At 45.5% G+C, this 20,926-nt stretch overlaps 1 protein-coding gene across 1 annotated transcript in view; it reads right to left on the bottom strand.

Annotated features, from left to right (window-relative positions):
* The window catches only part of CDS2 (CDP-diacylglycerol synthase 2), a 60,189-nt gene that overhangs the window by 21,375 nt on the left and 17,888 nt on the right, over positions 1 to 20,926 (bottom strand). The gene's annotated exons all lie outside the window — the stretch shown is intronic.

Raw genomic sequence — 20,926 nt, 5'->3', positions numbered from 1 at the left:
GTATTTGCAGGGCCCTCAACAGTTGTAAGAATGTTTCCCATACCTGCGAACCTCAGAGTTCTGGAAGGAAGGGAAAGGAGACAGGAAGATCCCTACTTACAAATGAAGAAACAGGAGCTCTGAGAAGTCCAATGGCTGGCCCCAAATCCCCTATTAATCCTGGTCTTCTGACTTCTAGGTGTTCATCCCACTAGACTTCCTTTTATTTAAGTATCTTGGAATCCATTTTTTTCCTGACACCCGACACTTTATGGGTGAGGAGCCTTGGTTTGGGGATGGGGGGAACTGGGATGGACAAGAATCACCCATCTCAGGGGATTTTCCTGGACAAAAAATTTTTAACTTAAAAAAAAAAAAAAAAAAGACAGCTGACTTTGGTAAAGGACGTAGAGATGGTCTCCTCAGTAGGATGTGAGGGACAGAGCCACAGCTTCTGACGACAGGGTCACTGTTCCTTACTCTGCCACAGCTGAGCCTGGTGGCGCTCAGTAAGTCACACTGGTGCCTCTGTACTTCAGTGTCCTCACCTTATAAAAGGGGGCCAGGAAAGGTCCTCCTTGTGAGGGTTCCCTAAAGAGATCCAGCCAAACTCCACCCAGGGCTATGTCTTATTCCACCATCTGAGGTTCCGAAACAGGGCAGTGCCTCCGGGATTACCCCTCTCCAGTTAGACTGAAGACCGAGGCATTCAGAAAAGCTTCCCATTCTTTATGTTAACATTAACACCCACGTCCCAGCAGCAACCATCAATGATACGAAGTAACATCTAGATCTGACCCCCAAGCCCAGGAGCTTCAGCACGTGACCACCTGGGCTCTACCAAGGCCTCCCACAGATGCTCACCAGGAGCATCCAGAAGCCACGGGGACTGAGCTGGAGCCCAGCATGGGAAAGGGCATGTATCCAGGCACAAGCGCATGTGCGAACACACGTGCCCCAGCACAAGGCTATTTTTAACTTATCCATCCTGTTGTCAAGGAGATTCACAAAGGCTGCTGGTCTCCCCAGGCGAGGAAGGGCAGGAAGGAGCTTAGGCAGAGCCTCTGCAGGGGAGGGTAGAGAGACTTGGGTGCCGAGTCTCTCTGGACCTTCCATGCCCTTTTATGAGCATCAGCCCAGCACTGTGTGCTGCAATATAGCCCTGACTCCCCTCCTTCCTTGCTAGAAGGGGTGAGGTGCAGAGAGATACCCTGAGATGGGAAGTAGAACACGAGATAGCTGTTAACTGTCAGGACAAGAAGGGCAAATCCTGTGCAAGGGGCAAGGGCACAACCCAGAAAGACATGGACAGAGAGGGAGCAAGAGAGCCGGCTCTGTGGGCTCCTGAACCCTAGTCCCCATCCCCCCCACTCCCTGAGGTATAGATGTCACAAGAGAGCAGGCCAAGGGAACAGAAGCTTAAGACAACTTGGAAGTTATAGTGTTCTGGCTCCTCCCCACCCCATGGGCAAAAGCCTTTTGCTTGAACCGCTAAGACCACCTCTTTGGCTGCTTATGCCTCTAAGTCAAAGAAGCCCAGTGCTGGTGGTGGCTCCCATAGTGGACAGGGAGGCCGAGGAGGCAGGAACCTGGAGCTCGAGTTCTTGCCCAGGAGAAAAGTGGCACATGTTGGACCAAGAGTCAGAGGTGCTGAGAGGTACACTGCCTTGCTCCTCCAGGGGATGGCAAGATAGGCAGATGGAGAGGAAGACTTTCTGCAGGAGGAGGCGGCAGCCAGTCAGGGAGAAGGGGCCCAGGACCTAGCTGCGATGCTCATTACACTCCTCAGATCTCTGGTATTCCAGTGGAGAGAGGATCCCTTATCCTGAACAACTTGGAATGATCAAATGTCATACCGATGAAAGTCATGAAAACTATAAAGGGACTAAAGAGCAACACCACCCCCACCCCGCCCCACAGTACCCTGACCATGGCTTACAGGACAGGAGCACAAGAACCTTAAACACCTAACTCAGGCGACCTGGGTACCCTGGCCGAGGAGGGTAGAGTGGAAAGCACAAGAGCCATCAGGCCGTGCTGGGGCCTGTGTGTGACCAATTATGTGAGCTCAGCACCAGCCTGCTTTGCTTCCTCTTTCGCACCCTCCACTCATCCAATAGGCGGCCCCTCAACTCAAAAATGATCCACTTCCCAAAGCTACCGTGTTAGGGGGTGGCCTGGCACACGGAGGCAGCAGTACATACTAGTGCTCTCTGAAGTGGGATGTGTGCGACACAATCCACTGAAGCGTGAGAAGAAATATTAGGACTTCCTTCTATCTCCTTTGTATTTTTCTTTCTTGTGCATGCTTTATGATGGACCCAGCAGCACACGTATGTAACTCAGTAAGTCCATGCAAGCTGGCACACGTGGCTAAAACCTCACACACTGTCAGACAAAAGTGTCTCAGCGGCCACAGGCTCGTTTCCCACTGTGCTGAGCAGCGCCTGGATCATAGCAGGCACCCAAAGATTTGTTGACCCAATGAGCTAATGAAGTCTACTTGACCCACCACAGGCCAAGGCATCCGGACTGCACTGAGAGTGTGCAAGAACCCCCCTGCCTCCCAATGGCCCTCACGGCAGGACCAGACTTGCCCAGTCCCATTCTGGCCTTCTCCCTGCAAGGAGGGCAGCAGGGGGAGACCGCTTTGTTGCTTCAGACTGTCAGCCTAGCTCCCAGGCGGCCTCTCCTTCCTTTTCAACCCAAGGGCCCAGAACAAAGGCTAAGTGGAGGATAGCCTATCTCTCCAATTTGATCTCAATCAACAGCCATCCTCCACAGTCCCTTAGCCATTCCCCAAGGGGCCTTTGATGCTGATGTAAACAGGAAGCAAAAGAATGTTTCAAAAGGAAAGAAAAAAAGCTCCCTCCTAGGCCCTTCTGATTCACTTAGACCCTGAAGGGAAAGCAGAAAGCCTGTCTAATGACGGACAGAGGTAATGTCCTGGGTACCAAGGGCTCAGCTAAGACCTGTTGACATTTTTGGAGAAATAGACGCTCAAAAGGCTTCCCCTACCAGCCTTCCAGCACCCACAACTGCTCAAAAGCAACCCCAGTCCTGACCTAAGGCTCAAAACAGCACAGCACAGAACCTTCTTTCAACAAAGGACAAGGCAGTGAGGGAGGGCCTATGGGGAGCTGCGGGGTGGGAGGTGAAGCTCCTTGGGGCGGAGGCCTGGTGTTTCCTGGCCTGGGGAGGGACCAGCACTCAAAAAACTCATTCTCATTGTTATTCTCTAAGTAGACAACCCTACCTCTTCCCACTCCCTCCTAATTCCCAGTATTTCCTGAAGGCCTGCCTTGGGCTTACAAAAGCTTACTAGGCAGTGTCCTTTTGAGGCTCCTTTTTGGTGGTCAGTTAGTGTCAGTGCCCACCCTCTGACGTTGCTATTCCTCAAGACTCCACAGTGACACCCACAAGTGGTGATGGTCAGAGCTTGACCAAAAAAAAAAAAGTGTGGCTGTGGCCAAGCTAAACAGGAGCCCTTGGCATTGTATCGACCAGGCTCCAGGCAGACGGTAGTCACCCCACCTCATACCCCATTTCTTTACCAGATGCCAACTCGGTTTTGTACCTTGCTAAAGAAAACATATTAATATTCTGTTCACATTTGCCCATGAGGAGCAAAAAACTAAGGAAAGAAAATAAGCGGTAACATCCACTAGGCCCTTTCTCCTCTCTTTCATTTTCAGAGAAATTTCATTAAAAGGTAGTGCTCAGTGCACTGGCTGGTTATGCTTCCAACAACCCTGCCCTTTCCACTGGCAATACATTCAGATTCATAAGTTTCATTTACTAGGTGACTCCAAACTCACACAAACTATGTTTTGCACTACTTTAGATGCAAATCGCAAACCTTGCCCTAGAAGAAAGTCATCAGACTGAGCCTAACTTTTCTGCTAAATATTGGGCTTGCCATCGTTTTCAACCCTGTGGCAGCTGCCAGGGCAATCCACTCCCCCACTTACAGACCCATCCCCGGGGAAAGAAACTATCAAAGACAGGTTATCCTTAATATCAGAGACCTAAGTGTCCCTCTCACTGAGAAAGCCAAGTAGCTGGGGGGGGGGGGGGGGGGGGGAGGTGTTAGGAAAAGCAAATATTTCTAGCTTTTTCTAATGTTAATCCTATTTGATAAGTTCAATTGTTTGAACAAAAGATCAAGAAAGAGAAGTCCTACTCTGCAAGTTCACGATCATCCCCAATATGGCTATCCTCTGTCCTCCAAAAGCCTATCAATAATATGATCTACAGGGGCGCCTGGGTGGCTCAGTCGGTTGGGCGGCCGACTCCGGCTCAGGTCATGATCTCGCGGTCCGTGAGTTCGAGCCCTGCGTCAGGCTCTGTGCTGACAGCTCAGAGCCTGGAGCCTGTTTCGGATTCTGTGTCTCCCTCTCGCTGACCCTCCCCTGTTCATGCTCTGTCTCTCTCTGTCTCAAAAATAAATAAAACGTTAAAAAAAATTAAAATAATAATAATAATAATAATAATAATATGATCTACAGAAAATGCACTCAGCTACTCCAGATGGACTGCTTCACCTAAACTACCTCTACAGGTGACTGCACCCCAGACCAAAGACCTCAGAGAAAGGACATGGAACAACGTGTACGTGGGAGACTCAGCTTTTTAAAACCTGACTCTGGCTATGAACCATTTCACCTCCAGACAACACTTCTTACAAGGAGCTCCAGGGACCTTTGCAGAGAACACATCCCTTGAAGGACAGTCGTTCCCAGGACAGCTGCACACACGCCCAAGTATGCAACATCCCTTTTGCTACGGCCTCCTCTGAGACCTCACACCACTGACCTCTCTCCCTCCCTCTTGAGTCCTCTCCTCCCCCTCATCACAGGCCCTTACTTACAACCAGGTGAGCAGGCTCAACAATAAAAAACTTTTGACAGCTCATCCACCCAATGCACTCTCTTTCCTAGTTCACAAATGAACCTTTGGCAAGAGCTGCGGACACCCCATCCCCCTCTCTGACCGCATGATTCTTCAACCATGGCAAGCCACCTGCCTTGCCTGCCCAGCCACTCTGCTGAAGCGCTCTCCCCTCACCAATGACCTAATCACTAAACCCTGCACTCTCTGTCCTCTGCCCAGTCCCTCCCTTCCATCAGCCAATGCAAGAGACACACCCCTTCTTTGCTTCCAGCACATCCTTCCTGTTTCCCAGCTGCCTCTCTAGCCAGGCCTCCTTTAGGCAGTCTTCTCCTTGGCAGCTTCCTCTTCCTGGCTCTTAATTTGGGGGTTCTGCCAGGTTTCTTCTGAGGCTCTCGTTCTTGTACTACCCACTCTCCATGAGTAGCCTCGTTCACTCTGATGCCTCCAACTGCCTCTCCTTGGGCTTCACATTCATTCATCCAAATGTACTAGATGTCTCCCCTTGGATGTCCCCACCACACCTAAAATCCTCCACGTGTCCAAAGCCAAACTACTTCCTTTCTCCTGAATTCTCAAGTGAGAAATGCGACCTTCATCCTTCATGGCTCCCCCCTCAGCCCCTAGAACTATCTATCACCCAGTCTGTTAATGCCAGCTCCAAAAAGGCTTTCTGCTGCATCTACTTCCTGTCGCCTCTGGCACTCCCTTAATTCAAGCCAGTACCATCTCTGCTGAGTACCTGCAGCACCTCAACTGGCCACCTCACCCTCAGTCTTTAGTCCACTCCTACCTCCCCTCTACTCTTTACGCTGCACCAAGAAAATCTGATCATGTCGCTCTCTATTGTGAACTCCCTCTGGAGCACCGGTATAAATGGAGCAATTGCCACTTCTGGTAATCTAAAGAATAGACTGAACTATGGAACAGATCTACACTTTTTTGAGATGGTTGTACCAGCCACTTTGAGATCCGAGTCTTATCCACCCTTCCAGCCTCATTCCTTGCGGCCATTCTGAAGTACAGTCAGCTGTACTTTGTCACCTTTAGGTCTTTTGTTCATTCTGCTCCTACCCAGAGCAGTCTACAAATCACTTCTATGGACACCTATTTCTCTTCTTTTTGGTCAATTATAACTTAGCCTTTGAATCTCGGCTAAGAGATCCCTTTCTCTCCAAACCTTCCCTAACTGCTTATGTGCCCCAGTGGCCCCTGTCATTTCTCAAGAGCACACCATACAGCGTGGTCTCCTGTGGACTTCCTCAACACAGTATCCCAATATCTGGCATGGGGCCCGCAACAGAGAAGACAGTAAGCAGGTCTTACCACATCTGCATAAGGTGTCAGAGAGGATCTGGGGTTTACTGAATTGGCAAATAGCTGGGTGACTCAGCAACTCATTTCCTGTGCTCTTAACAAGCACTACATGAAGTATCACCGGGTTGTAGCCCCACTGTCCATCTTCTCTTCTTTCCTAAGACATTGTAACAGAGGCCCTGATTTTTAGCTGGGCTTAGAACCAGGACTACATTTTCCAATTCTGGCCAATGAGTCATTAGCAGTTGTGTGCACTTCTACTATTCTTCCTTCATGCTGGCTAGAATACAGACAGGCTAGGGGCGCCTGCGTGGCTCAGTCGGTCAAACGTCCCACTTCAGCTCAGGTCATGATCTTGCACTGCTGGGTTCGAGCTCCTCATCAGGCTCTGTGCTGACAGCTCGGAGCCTGAAGCCTGCTTCAGATTCTGTGTCTCCCTCTCTCTGTGCCACTCCCTTATTCACGATCTGTCTCTCTCTCTCAAAAAAAAAAGTTTTTGTGTTTTTTTTTTTTAATTTTTTTTTAACATTTATTTATTTTTGAGACAGAGAGAGACAGAGCATGAACGGGGGAGAGTCAGAGAGAGAGGGAGACACAGAATCTGAAACAGGCTCCAGGCTCTGAGCGGTCAGCACAGAGCCCGATGCAGGGCTCGAACTCACGGACCACGAGATCATGACCTGAGCCGAAGTCGGACGCTTAACCGACCGAGCCACCCAGGCGCCCCCCAAAAAAAAAAAAAGTTTTTTTAATTAAATTAAATTTAAAAAAAAAAAAGGTCACCGCTGAACTGCAAGTGACTTTGAGATATCCAGTACCTCAGCAGAGAAAAGCAACACGGCCTCAATTTCTAACACATGAAGTAAATAGCTTCTATGCTGCCAAATTGGATGGACTTTCCAGTATTAATCTTGCTGTACCTCTTGGCAATATTAAATATTAGATCTAGTTGACCATTTCCTCCTTGAAACATTTCTCTCTTAGCTTCCACGATCATTACCTTCCGGGTTCTCATTCCATCTGACTGGCTGCTCTTTCTCAGTCTCTGTGCTATTTTCCCTCCACATGACCTCTAAATGTTGGACCAATTCTGGTCCAATTCTAGACCCATTACATTCTCTCCCTAAATATTACCACCCAACCCCTTAGCTTTAATTACTAATTCCATGCCAAACATTCTGACATTTATATTGCCAACCTCAACCCCTCCCCCACTGCCAGACCCAACTATTGTTTCCAAATACTTCATGGCATTTCCACCAAAAAGTTCTCATAAGCATCTCAAACGTAACTAGCTGAACAGAACTACAGATGTTGTCCTCAAAACTGTTGATCCTGAGGCCTCACCTTGCTGACAAGTTGATGACACCACAATCTGTATCCTGCATAAGCCAGAAACTTGGGAGTCATGCTTAATTTCTCTCTCCTCAGCCTCCCCTAGTACTGGACACAGCAGTTGGCTCCCTCTGAAAATCCATTCCACTCCTCCTCGATGGCACACAGTAGCCTGTACAAGCTAATTATTTTAATTGCACCCCCCCCCTTTTCACAGTGACAGGTTCCTGAAGAGGCATTTTTACCCCCAGCCTAAGCCATGGTTATTTTATTAGAGTGGGCACTTGGCCTCAGATGGTACAGTCGAATTATAGCTCCAGAATCTGGTAAGAAGACCATGGAGAGCCACTTGAGCTTTCTTTCCCTCCCTAACCTGAGGAAAAAGGAAATCAGGTGCTACCAGCACTGGCTTGCATTCTCCGTGAGAGCCTTGGGATGACCATACACCTGAAAGGCACAGAGAAGTGAGGACAGAGAATGATTTAAGCTAATGAATTTCATGATTATTTGCAACTGAAAGACAATGAACCCAAATCCTGCTGACTCCACAGCCAAAACAGATCTCAAATCTATCCTTCATATCTCAGCAGTCACTCAGAGCCAGGGATCTTTCTAAGATGCCTATCAGTTTGCGAAAACTAATGAAAGGAAACCTTGTTCACAAGGAAGTCAGGAGGCCAGGAGAAGCTCTCATGCGCTACCACTCCTGGTCAAGGGCAGACCCAATAAGAAGAGACTACTTTGCAAGTCAGCAAGTCAAATCACTACTACTTTACTACCTCAGCAGGAGGAAAAAAGGTTCTCTTCCTCCCCGGCAACAGCCCAGCCAATGAGAAAAAGTCCCAACTCAGTCAATGAAAAGCCACCATATTTTGAATCCCCAGTTTACTCCAATGGCCTTTTTGTTTGTAACAGCCTTCCCACCTTCCCTCCATCTCCTCTATAAGAGACCATTCCTCTGGTTTGTTCTGTGGACTTGTCTGTGGTTTTGCCAGTAGCTTGCTTATGTCTGACTGCATGTCTCTGTTATTCCCAAGTAAACCCATTTCTACTGGTAAAATGACTTTTATTTTTAATGTTAACATTACTTGGTGGTAAGAAGTGGGATCCAGAAAAGATCCCCCAAAACTCCAAGGCTGGTGGGTAGAAGATGCCGGTACCCACAGAGCCAAAGGGGCTCGCTGCTCTCTTGCTGACTCTGGAGTGTGAAGGTAAGTTTTTCCTAGATTTCAAGCTCCACTTTGTGTCCAAGCTCTCCAGGCTTTATTTGAGATCAGTTTTAAGGCCTGTTTCTTATGAGAATACTCTTTTGGCCTTCAGTCTGACTCCTTTTCAGAGTCAGACTTCTTGTTGGAACTGTGCTGGCCTCTGGTCTGATTCCTTCTGGAACAAAGCTGTTCCTGTTGAAACTGTGCTTTTAGGAATTTTTTTCTGTGCTCTAGAGAAAAACCTCTAAGAAATGGGATTCCAGTCATCAAAATGCTTTGAGGGTGCCCCCTTTCTGGGACTCCAGTGAGTTTCATATTTAAAAACTATGGTCCCTGCATATGCACATTTATAACCAAATGGACTGACTTAATGGGAAGTAATTTAGGGCACCAATGGCCGCTATGAGGAACTTCCAATCTCCCAAACTCGTTTTTCTTGAATTAAACTAGAAAACTGTGGCTCCCTGGCACAAAAACAGACACTCAGATCAATGGAACAGAATAGAGAACCCAGAAATGGACCCACAAACATATGGCCAACTAATCTTTGACAAAGCAGGAAAGAATATCCAATGGAATAAAGACAGTCTCTTCAGCAAGTGGTGCTGGGAAAACTGGACAGCAACATGCAGAAAAATGAACCTGGACCACTTTCTTATACACAAAAATAAACCCCAAATGAATGAAAGACCTAAAAGTAAGACAAGAAGCTATCAAAATCCTCGAGGAGAAAGCAGGCAAAAACCTCTTTGACCTTGGCCACAGCAACTTCTTACTCAACATGTCTCTGGAGACAAGGGAAAGAAAAGCAAAAGTGAACTCATCAAGATAAAAAGCTTCTGCACAGCAAAGGAAACAATCAGCAAAACTAAAAGGCCACCGACAGAATGGGAAAAGATCTTTGCAAACGACCTATCAGATAAAGGGTTAGTATCCAAAATCTATAAAGAACTTATCAGACTCAACATGCAAAAAACAAATAATCCAGTGAAGAAATGGGCAAAAGACATGAATAGACACTTCTCCAAGGAAGACATCCAGATGGCCAACCGGAACATGAAAAAATGCTCAACATCACTCATCATCAGGGAAATACAAATCAAAACAACAATGAGATACCAACTCACACCTGTCAAAATGCTAACATTAACAACTCAGGCAACAACAGATGTTGGCAAGGATGTGGAGAAAGAGGATCTCTTTTGCACTGCTGGTGGGAATGCAAACTGATACAACCACTCTGGAAAACAGTATGGAGGTTCCTCAAAAAAACTGAAAATATAACTACCCTACGACCCAGCCATTGCACTACTAGTTATTTATCCAAGAGATACAAGTGTGCTGTTTCGAAGGGGCACATGAACCCCCATGTTTATAGCAGCACTATCAACAATAACCAAAGTATGGAAAGAGCCCAAATGTCCATCGATGGATGAATGGATAAAGAAGATGTGGGGTGTGTGTGTGTGTGTGTGTGTGTATACACATACATATATACACACACACACATACATACATATACACGCAATGGAGTATTACTCGGCAATCAAAAAGAATGAAATCTTGCCATTTGCAACTACGTGGATGGAACTAGAGGGTATTATGCTAAGCGAAATTAGTCAGAGAAAGACAAATATCATATGACTTCACTCATATGAGGACTTTAAGAGACAAAACAGATGAACATAAGGGAAGGGAAGCAAAAGTAATATAAAAACAGGGAGGGGGACAAAACAGAAGAAACTCTTAAATATGGAGAACAGAGGGTTACTGGAGGGGTTGTGGGACGGGGGGTGGGCTAAATGGGTAAGGGACATTAAGGAATCTACTCTTGAAATCACTGTTGCACTATATGCTAACTTGGATGTAAATTAAAAAAATAAAATAAAATTTAAAAATCTTTTAAAAAAGATATTCAGATATTAAAAAAAGAAGAAAACGGTGGCTCCTTAGAGACAGAACTCAATGGGATGCTTATTTTATTTTATTTTATTTTTATTTTTAAGTAGGCTTCATACCCAGCACAGAGCCTAACATGGAGCTTGAACTCATGACTCTGAGGTCAAGACTGGAGCTGAGATCAAGAGTGGGATGCTTAATCGACTGAGCTACCCAGGCACCCTGGGATGCCTATTTTAATTGGCATCCCCCAAGCATTTTCAAGATTCTTGAGATCTCCAAACATTTTCAAGATTCTAAGTTTGCCTTTCTGCAAAAACACTATTTCTAAATTAACTGAGGCAACCAAATCATCTAAAGAAGTCAAAATGATTTCTGAGGCTTCTTTTTCTAACTAAATGGACCAACTTAAAAGTAATTTAGAACTTCAATGGCCATCATCTTTCAATCTCCCTAAACTTACTTTCTCAAAACTGAATTGGATAGCCATGGCTCTAAAATTGTCAAAACTGAATAGGCTTTTGGGATTTTGAAGCTTCCAAACATTACCAGGAGTCCCAAATTGCTGCTCTGCAAAATACAATTTCTAGACTAGTGGAAGAAAGCAAAGGGGGTGGAGGGGAAGGGCTTCTGTGGCTTCCTTTTTCCCTTCCTGTCTTTTGTGTCTCAGGATGTGTCTTATGTTCAGTCCCTACCTTCTCTATATCACCCCCCTCCCATACTAACCCTTTTACTGAACTTCCCTTTTCCTCTGAACTTCTCCCCACTCTCTCCTTTCCTGAACCTAATAAAACCTGCTTCTTTAAAGTTAGGTCTTCTTGCTTTGGATTCTGTGTTTTCCCCTTGCTGCCCTTCCCATGCTTATACTCTGTCTCTGTCTCTCTCTCTCTCTCTCAAAAATAAATAAACATTAAAAAAATTAAAATTTAAAAAACAGGGCACCTGGGTGGCTCAGTTGGTTGAGTGCCTGACTTTGGCTCAGGTCATGATCTTACCCTTGGTGAGTTCAAGCCCCACATGGGGCTCTGTGCTAACAGCTCAGAGCCTGGAGCCTCCTTCGAATTCTGTGTCTTCCCCTCTCTCTGCCCCTCTCTCACTCACACTCTGTCTCTCAAAAATAAACAAACATTAAAAAAGATTAAAATTTAAAGTTAAGTCTTCTGAAGATCTGAATAAACCCCAGATTTCTTATGCTGCCTGGACCAAGGCCAAACTGCAAGCCAGAGTTAGAGTTTCCTAAAGTGACTCAGGACCCATGTTTGCTAGAGAATTTAACATAGTTACTCCAACTTACCACCCTGCTTTCTCAGATTTGTATCAGTCAGGCCATGTGCTTGTTGGTGAGAACCAGGCCTAATGTGGGATGAAACTAACCCCATGAGAACATCCTAAAGGATTTAGAGAAATAAACCCCTAACTTTTGGCAAGATGCTAGAACAGTCACTGGAAATCTTCACTGGGAAATTACAGTAGCTTTTTCCAAGCCTGCTGATTGAGGAACAAAACTCAGGCTTGCACACAAAAGCCTGATGAACCTATTCATGACCATTATAATCAGCTTGTCTATAAAGAAGATTCTGGTCTTCCTTTAGAGGCTGAATCCACCTGTGTAGTTTAACTCTGTTTACTGAGATCTTTTAGTTAAAGGACCAGCATGAAATGGGAAATTGTGTCCACTCCAGAATTAGCTAGCTTGGCAAACCAGCTCTCTCACACGCTATAGGAGTCACCTCAAAGAATAACCACTAGGGGCGCCTGGGTGGCTCAGTCGGTTAAGCGTCCGACTTCAGCTCAGGTCACGATCTCGCAGTCTGAGTTCGAGCCCCGCGTCGGGCTCTGGGCTGATGGCTCAGAGCCTGGAGCCTGCTTCCAATTCTGTGTCTCCCTCTCTCTCTGCCCCTCCCCCATTCATGCTCTGTCTCTCTCTGTCTCAAAAATAAATAAACGTTAAAAAAATTTACAAAAAAATAACCACTAATTTTCTCAATTTTCTTTTTTTTAATGTTTTTTTTTAATGTTTTTATTTCTTTTTGAGACAGAGAGAGACAGAGCATGAGCAGGGGAGGGGCAGAGAGAGAGAGGGACACAGAGAATCTGAAGCAGGCTCCAGGCTCTGAGCTGTCAGCACAGAGCCAGACGCGGGGCTCAAACTCACAAAGTGTGAGATCATGACCTGAGCTGAAGCTGGATGTTTAACCGACTGAGCCACCCAGGCGCCCCGTCTCAATTTTCTACTCTGGCAAATGAAGGGCCTAACAGACCAAAACCCCCTGGCTTTCTGCTATCACTGCAAAGGGCCAGGGCACTGGAAAAAAGATCGTTACAAATGTAAGCATTTCAGAAGCCTTCAGCCCTCTAGCCAGCTTTTCCAATGTCTTCTTAATTCCCAGTGACGGGGTTCTGAGGACCTACAGGGGCTCCTCCCAGTCCTCCCTCTTTTTTTTTCCCCCCAGTTCTCCCTCTTAATCAGCTTGGAAAAACCACTCTCCAGACTAAGAATGAATCTCTTTGTCTTAGTGACCCCAGAGCTGCATTCTCGGGGCTCAACAGCACGGCTATAAAGTAGGTCCTGTCTCACAGCATGAAAACAGTTCAAATAGTGGGGGTCTCTCATAAACCTCAACAGGTCCCTGTCTCTGCACCTGTTCCCGTTTAGGCCCTTTGAGATTCCCATCCTTTTTTCCTTAATTTCTCTACCCCATTCATTTACTAGGCCAAGATTTCTTAGGAAAGTATCATGCCAGAATTTCTCCCAAAAGAAAAATAATTCTAGAATCAAAATCACCACGAGGCATCTATGTGGCTCAGTAGGTTAAGGAACTGACTCTTGATTTCAACTCAGGTCATGATCTCATGGTTTGTGGGACTGAGCCCCACATTGGGGTCTGCACTGATAGCATGGAGCCTGCCTGGGTGTCTGTCTGTCTGTCTGTCTGTCTCTCTCTCTCTCTCTCCGCCTCTCACCCTCTCATACTCTCTCTCTTTAAAAATAAATAAACTTAAAAACAAATTGCCAACCAGGTGAATTAAATGACCCTTCAACATCTTTTATTTGCTCCATCCCTAATGTCACTATAAAGGAGTCTGGGGACGCTGAGCACTTATCCCTATTGGATCAGTAGGGATAGATTCCTTTATGGGCAGATTCCTCAACTGATACTGGCAAAATTCACAGTGCACCTCCCATCAATATTCAAACAGATCCCTCGACACCTCTCCCCAAAAGTATATTAAAAAGAGAAACCCTTTAAGGCATCAAGCCCATAATACGGCACCATGGACTCAGGGCCTTATTATCCCCTGCACTAGTCCCTGTGATACCCCAATTTTATCTGTGAGAAGACCCAGTAGCCAAGAATGGAGGTTAGTCCAGGACCTCAGAGCAATAAATAACAACATTATCCCTCGGTGCCCTGTTGTTCCTAAACCCCACACACTGACATCTGTTTACGCTGAAAGCAAATTCTTTACTATAACTGTTCTATACAGTGCATTTTTAGTCTCCAGTTGATAAGGACAGCCAGTATCTTCTTGTTTTCATTTGGGAAGAACAGTACTATACCTGGACAGTAATGCTCCAGGGTTATACAGATAATCCTTCTTAACTTTTTACAAACCTTAAAAACTGATTTGGAAGATATAAAGTTTTCTGCAAGCTCTGGTTGGTTACAACACGTACATGACTTGCTTCTCTGCTCCCTTTCTCAAACCTCTTCACAGGAGACAGCATTCACCTGTTCAAACTTTTGGCCTTAGGGGCACCTGGCTGGCTCAGTCGGTGGAGCATGTGGCTCTTGATCTCGGGGTTGTGTTCAAGCCCCACACTAGGTGTAGCAATTACTTAAAAATAATAATATCTTTTAAAAAATACAAAAAAAAAAAAAAACACTTTGGCCTTAAAGAGACATAGTCTCTCTCTCTCTTTTTTTTTTTTTTTTTTTCGGTTTGCTCAAACTCCAGTTCCATTCCAAAACTACATTTTGCATTCAGATGAAACTCCTCATGACTGCTTAACACTGACAGATTTACCTTTTGATTTCCGTGAAATTTACAGGAAACTCCTCTAACCAATGCAAATTTTTCATGGCTCGCTGATAGTTCTTATTTATAGGGTGAAAATGGTAAATCCTGTGCTGGGAATGCTAGTGCGACTCCTTCTGAAGCCACTGAAACAGCACCTTCACCTTTAGCTACTTTAGCCCAAAGGGCAGAGTTATAAACCCTTACTTGAGCTTATGCCTTAGCCCAAGGTAAAACAGTAAATGTTTATATTGATAGTTGCTATGCCTTTGGGGTAACTCGTGACTTTGGAATGTTACGGAAATAACCAGGTGTCCCTACCTGCAATGGGGACAAAATCAAGTATGGTTCCTATGTCCAAAATTTATCAGATGCCATACTTCTGCTGGTTGCTCTGGCTACTGTTAAGATTACTGTGCATTCCAGATTCACTCCCTGAAGGCCAAATTAAACACCTTGCTGGTATTTCCACCAAAAACACTGTTCTCAAGGAAACTAATGGCCTAACCTCTGTCATGTTCCAAAAGGATGTTCTCCCAAACGATAATTTGGGAAAAGTGACCGGAGATACCCAACAATTGGCCCCAGAGAGGGAAAAACAATATTGGAAATCTAATAATTGTTGGCTCAATACAAAGAGAACCCTGGTTTGGACAAAATAATCATCCATCCCTACCAGCAATTCTCAAATTCCTACTACTTACCACTGTACATGCCTTAAACCACTAGTCTACTGACAAAATGATCTCATTCAAGAGCCAGTATGTTTTGATAATATTGATAAATATGTTTGGGTCATGGTTTGTATGTTTTTCACTGGGCACACAAACTAATCACAGTTATTTCCTGTACTTCTTCTGGAGCCCCAAGGAAGAAGGCATGACTTTGTCCATGGGACTTCCATCTGCTGGGAAATCTTGCAATCATGTGAAGCCTCAAAACAAAAGTAATGTGAAAGACAGCAACCAAGGCTTGGTGACATCTGAGACCCCAGATTAAATTAGACCTGAAGCTAGAATTCCCTTGGTCTTTAAGTTTACATGAGCCAATGGATTCCTTTTTCCATTTTGATCAAATTTGAGCAGCTTCCTGCATTTATAACTAAAACCATCTTAGTTTTCTTCCCCTCCGATCACACCTTTTCTGTTCTTCCTCCCCACACTTCCTAAATGCGGGTTGTATTTCTACACCATATCCTTAATGATCACTCCACTGCCATCAGCCTCTCTTCTATGGACTCAACCTCCATAACACTAGTTGTGTCCCCTCCCCCAAGCTACAGCACTACACTTCAGCCTTCATGTCTGACCAGCACCCCAAACTCAATAGGTCCAAACTTATCACCTCCTTTCCAACCCACACAAGCTCTTCTGTCTTCCTTCAATACCCTAATCAACCTGAGATGTACTCCATGGGAAGCACATCCTCATCACTGTCTCCAACCCCCTGGTGAAAACTACAGACCCCAAATGGTGTCACTTACACCAAGTTCCCATACCAGAGCTTAATACCTAATCTAATTGCAGTTTCAACCTCCCCCAGAAATGTAGTCTTAACTGTGCAGTCAGGAAGTTCTGGTCAGTGGCAGTAAGTATGCCACATGGCCCTCTTCATCCCCCAAATGAAGAAAAGTAATCTGCATGAGAAGACCTTCAGCTTCTCCCCACTTGCCTGGAACAATCCTTTTCTTTAGCTAGTAACTTTCTCCCCCGCACCCCTTCCCAAAAAAAACCTTCCATTCTATACAACTCCTCAGAGCTCCCCTCTATTTGCTAGATGGGATGCTGCCTGATTCATGAATCATTTAAGAAAAGCCAATTCAGTCTTTAAAATTCACTTAGTTGAACTGTTGTTGTGTAACAACCCCCACCCACCCTTCACCTCATCAGTTCTCAAATCGTGTGACCTTCTCACTTACAGGGTCTTCCCTTATTCCCATTCCCACTGCTAGTACCCTTGCTGAAGTCTGCACGTCAACCTCTCTCTACTATGCTGGTCTCTCAATTGCTTTCTCCACCAATTCCTCCTTTCTCTAATTTATTCTGCACACACTCCCAGATTAATATTCATGAAGCACAGTTCTGATCACATCCCGCCTCCACTCATCTTTGCCTAGTGAATTAAAGACCAACTGCCTCCCTTTCCGGGGCCTCCACACTGCACACACCACATGCTCCCACCAAACACAACTAACTACACTTTGGCCCTGATTACATCCCACTCTTCCTTCTTTCCCTCGCTCCTTGCCTTTTCTCCTCCCTGCTCAGCCCTTAAATCCCATCTTAGAAGCCACCGAGACTCCAGGAAGGTCTTCCCTGATTCTGATCTGTAGTAGGAATAAAAAAATGCTCCCTCCCTCAATATAGATTGACTTCCTAGGAACCGGTGGATATTACCTCACGTTGCAGAAGAGTAAATATTCCCTCATATGGCAAACGGCGTGACTGAATTAAGGATCTTGAAAGGAGGTGTATTCTGGCCCCTAAATGCAGTCACTTGTACCCTTATAAGAGGGGGGCAGAGAAAAATCTGAGAGAGGAGGGGCAATGTGGCCAAAAGCCAAGGAACGCCAATAGTCACCAGAAGCAGGGCAGAGGCAAGGCACAGGATCCCCCCTAGATCTGAAAGGGGTGCAGGCCGGCCAACACTTTCATTTCAGCCTGCTGGCCTCCAGAAGTGAGAGAATAAACTTCTGTTGTTTCAGATCACCCAGTTCGTGGTAATTTGTTAGAAGAGCCCCAGGAAATAAACAGCCCATCCTTCCCACCAGCTTTATCTCCTACAAATAAAGTTCCCACAGGATGTTACTTACACCTCTCTCACACCATTTGTTGCCCAAGTGTATTTATGTCAAGAGGGAACTTTCCATAATCTGATTTGATTTCGAACTCCTCAAAAATCAGGACTGCACTATTCATCTTTATCTTGAATGCTCCTTGCCTTGAATTTGGTAAAAGCTACATAAGTGTTTTTTTAAAAACTCACTGAATTTTAATCAAATTCATCAATCTTTATCTACAAAGCCTAGAATCATGGCAGGCCAGCATTTCTTTGGGGAAGACCACCCTAGAGCTACAGCGCTACAAATCCAACTGGTGACTAAAAGGGTTGCATTTTCACCCTTCCCAAAGGTTAAAATGACTGGAAGGCCCCAGGGGGCGCCCATAAAACCCAGGGTGGCAATGAGCTATATTTCCAGACAGTCATAATGTTGCCAGGAATAATGAATAAGTGGGCAGAGTAAAACCTTTTAGGGCCCTGAATGGTTCAGACCTGCCCTACAAAAGGTAGATCTGTGCACATTTCCCTTGAACAATGGGAAATGCTCCAGGAAGAGTAAGAACACATTTGTCCTTTGAGCTGATCGGACTAATTAGTGGAAGGGCCCTTCCAACACTAACACTTCAAAATGCTACCCTCCTATTAAAAAAACACCCACTTTGTTCTTCATAACACTACTACCACCTGAAATTATTACACATTTGTCTGCCTCCGCTGGAGCACAAACTCCAGGTAGAAGGGACTTTGGGGGGCGCCTGGGGGGCTCAATCGGTTAAGCCTCCGACTTCAGCTCAGGTCACGATCTCATGGTTCATGGGTTCGAGGCTTTCATAGGGCTCTCTGCTCTCAGCACAGAGCCTGCTTCAAATCCTGTCTCCCTCTCTCTCTGCCCTTCCCCCATTCACTCTCCCCCCCAAAAAACAAAAGTTAAAAAAAACATAAAAAAAAAAAAAAAAAAAAGAAGGGACGTTGGTTATTCACTGCTACATCCCCATGGCCTACAACACTGTCTGATATATCTGAGGTCCCCAGCACAGGTTTCTTCAGAAAGGGAGGAAGAGTGGGAAGATGACAAGTTAAGGAACAATTAAACAGTTCTCCGTTTCTGACTCTGTAGGTTAAAACAGCAAGCATAACTTCTCACATAACCAGCCGCTCTGCACGAAATGGTCCCGTCTCACTGTGTTCCCCCAGATTTGCACATTCCCTAAGTAGAAGGAATGGGAAATTTTTAAGAATGTCCTAAGGATGAGGCATCAAACATCCAAGAGAATAAAGGTGGTAGGAGAATGAGAAAATAATCTCCAGCAGCTACTGACTGCTTTCCTGTCCAGCAATCTTGCAAAAGGGAAATACCTGCTTCCTGCAGCTCGGGCTTCTAGAAGCTAAGCCCCTGTCCAACTGGTTGTTGCCCCAGACAGATGCAACAACCAAGAAAATCACTCACCATCTTTGCAACAGGTGCAGCTGTGACGGCCACTCCAGTCTCTGCACTGTGGACAGGCTGGCTCTTGTGCCCACCCAATTCTGTCTCAGCTGACAGTTGAGGTTTGATGAAAAAACTCTAACACCTCAGTAATCTGGCATTAAGGAGAAATCTGCGAATCCACAGTGAAACTTCTCAATAACCAAAATGTACCTACTTCATCAACAAAAAATGGCTTTTTATGTTCAGGATTGTAAATCTTCTACCCAAAGATTATTATGCACTTCTGCAACGAGGACACTTATTTAACAGGGCATCATTCTAGGTTTCCTTCGTTAAAAAAAAAAAAAAAAAAAAAAATTCAGCTGAGTAAATTTTAAAGCTCTCATTGGCTTTTTTGAAAGATTCTTGAATAGGGCGGCATCCCTCTAAAAGACAGAAAGGAGCTCTGACTAGCTGTACAAAATGAAAGACTTTTATAGGCAGAAGGGAGTAGGAATAAGGAAGTCCCGCTAGGCCCAAGCAGATTGGTTACTGTGAGATCGTTTTCCTTTAGGGGACAACAGGGGTCTATAAGGCAGATTACCTAACCGGTGCTATCAGATGAGTTCTGACTGGTTTAAGATTCCATTTCTGCCAGAGCCAAAACTAAGTTTCAGTTTGGTGATGTAATGCTTAGCAAAAGTGACTCCATTTTTGGGCCAGCTATGTTGTTTTCAACACCTGAAATCTCTACTGTTCTTTTGGCTGGGCAGGACTCAGGGGCTAGTGAATAAAGATGCCGCCTGCCCCAATAGTACAGACCCTGTGCTTCGTGCTTAAGTTTGAATCCCAGAGTATCCTCCCTCATTATCAGGCCACTGGCTAGCTGCAGACCTGTCTTGAGAGAGTTTCCAAGCTGCCTCTCTCCCAGAGAACTCTATCAAGGATGGAGAACTCAGATGGCCCAGGTTCTTAGAACTAGGCCTGACCTGAGAATGGACACAGGGCGTGAGTAATTCACAGCTCAAGAGGGTCCTCAGGCTCAGTGCCCAATCAAGGACTTCTAGGCACGCGCTGTTAGACACCAGCCCCTGCTGCTCTCAGAGCATTTACTCCAAGAGGTCGTGGCTGGGAGCAATAATCTCTCAATCAGAAAGGCTTGAGAATGACAGGACCACATGACACTTAGGCCCTGCAGGTAGGCTTCCTGCAGCCTGAGGGAGACATGGGGTGAGAAGAATTATCTATCTGTAGGCTTCTACACAGAGAGAAGGAAATGCAGGTCAGCACAGTGCTTTGTGGCAGGTGACAGGGAGGAGCTGTCTACACCTAGTCCAATTCATCTGTCATACCTGCATGCTATCTATACACCAGCAGAGTTTCATTCTATTAGGGGGAGGCAGAGGATGAAAGCCATGACAGCCTCCAAACCACACAACCTCCAAAACAGTGAGCAAATGTATACCATTCATATTCACAAAAACATTTGCGGTACTTAAGAATACTGGAATTCACTAAGGCTACATTAATAATGAATATCAATCCTGTAAACACAAGTAAGAGGGAGTGATAAACTAGACAAAAACAAAAAGGCTGCAACCGACTTTCCAAAGAAACAAGTCTATCTCAAGAAGAGATCTCAGAGGCATGGGGAAAGGGGGAACCAGTATATGCTGTGTGATCTTAGAAGAAATAACGTCACCTTCTGAGCCTCAGCTTTTTCACCTATAAGAAAGAAACAATTCTTGTCTCAGGGGTATTGAGGAGATAAAATAAGGTAGGTGTTTTTCAGACTATGGATTGAAACTTACTGGGTCTTAAAATCAGTTCAGTGGATCACAACTAGCAAAAAATAAAATCAAGGGGCGCCTGGGTGGCGCAGTCGGTTAAGCGTCCGACTTCAGCCAGGTCACGATCTCGCGGTCCGTGAGTTCGAGCCCCGCGTCAGGCTTTGGGCTGATGGCTCGGAGCCTGGAGCCTGTTTCCGATTCTGTGTCTCCCTCTCTCTCTGCCCCGCCCCCGTTCATGCTCTGTCTCTCTCTGTCCCCAAAATAAATAAAAAAACGTTGAAAAAAAAATTTTTTTAAAA

Source organism: Panthera uncia, assembly GCF_023721935.1.
Source record: "Panthera uncia isolate 11264 chromosome A3 unlocalized genomic scaffold, Puncia_PCG_1.0 HiC_scaffold_11, whole genome shotgun sequence".
Taxonomy (NCBI): domain Eukaryota; kingdom Metazoa; phylum Chordata; class Mammalia; order Carnivora; family Felidae; genus Panthera; species Panthera uncia.
This window is presented reverse-complemented; position numbering and strand designations above follow the sequence as displayed.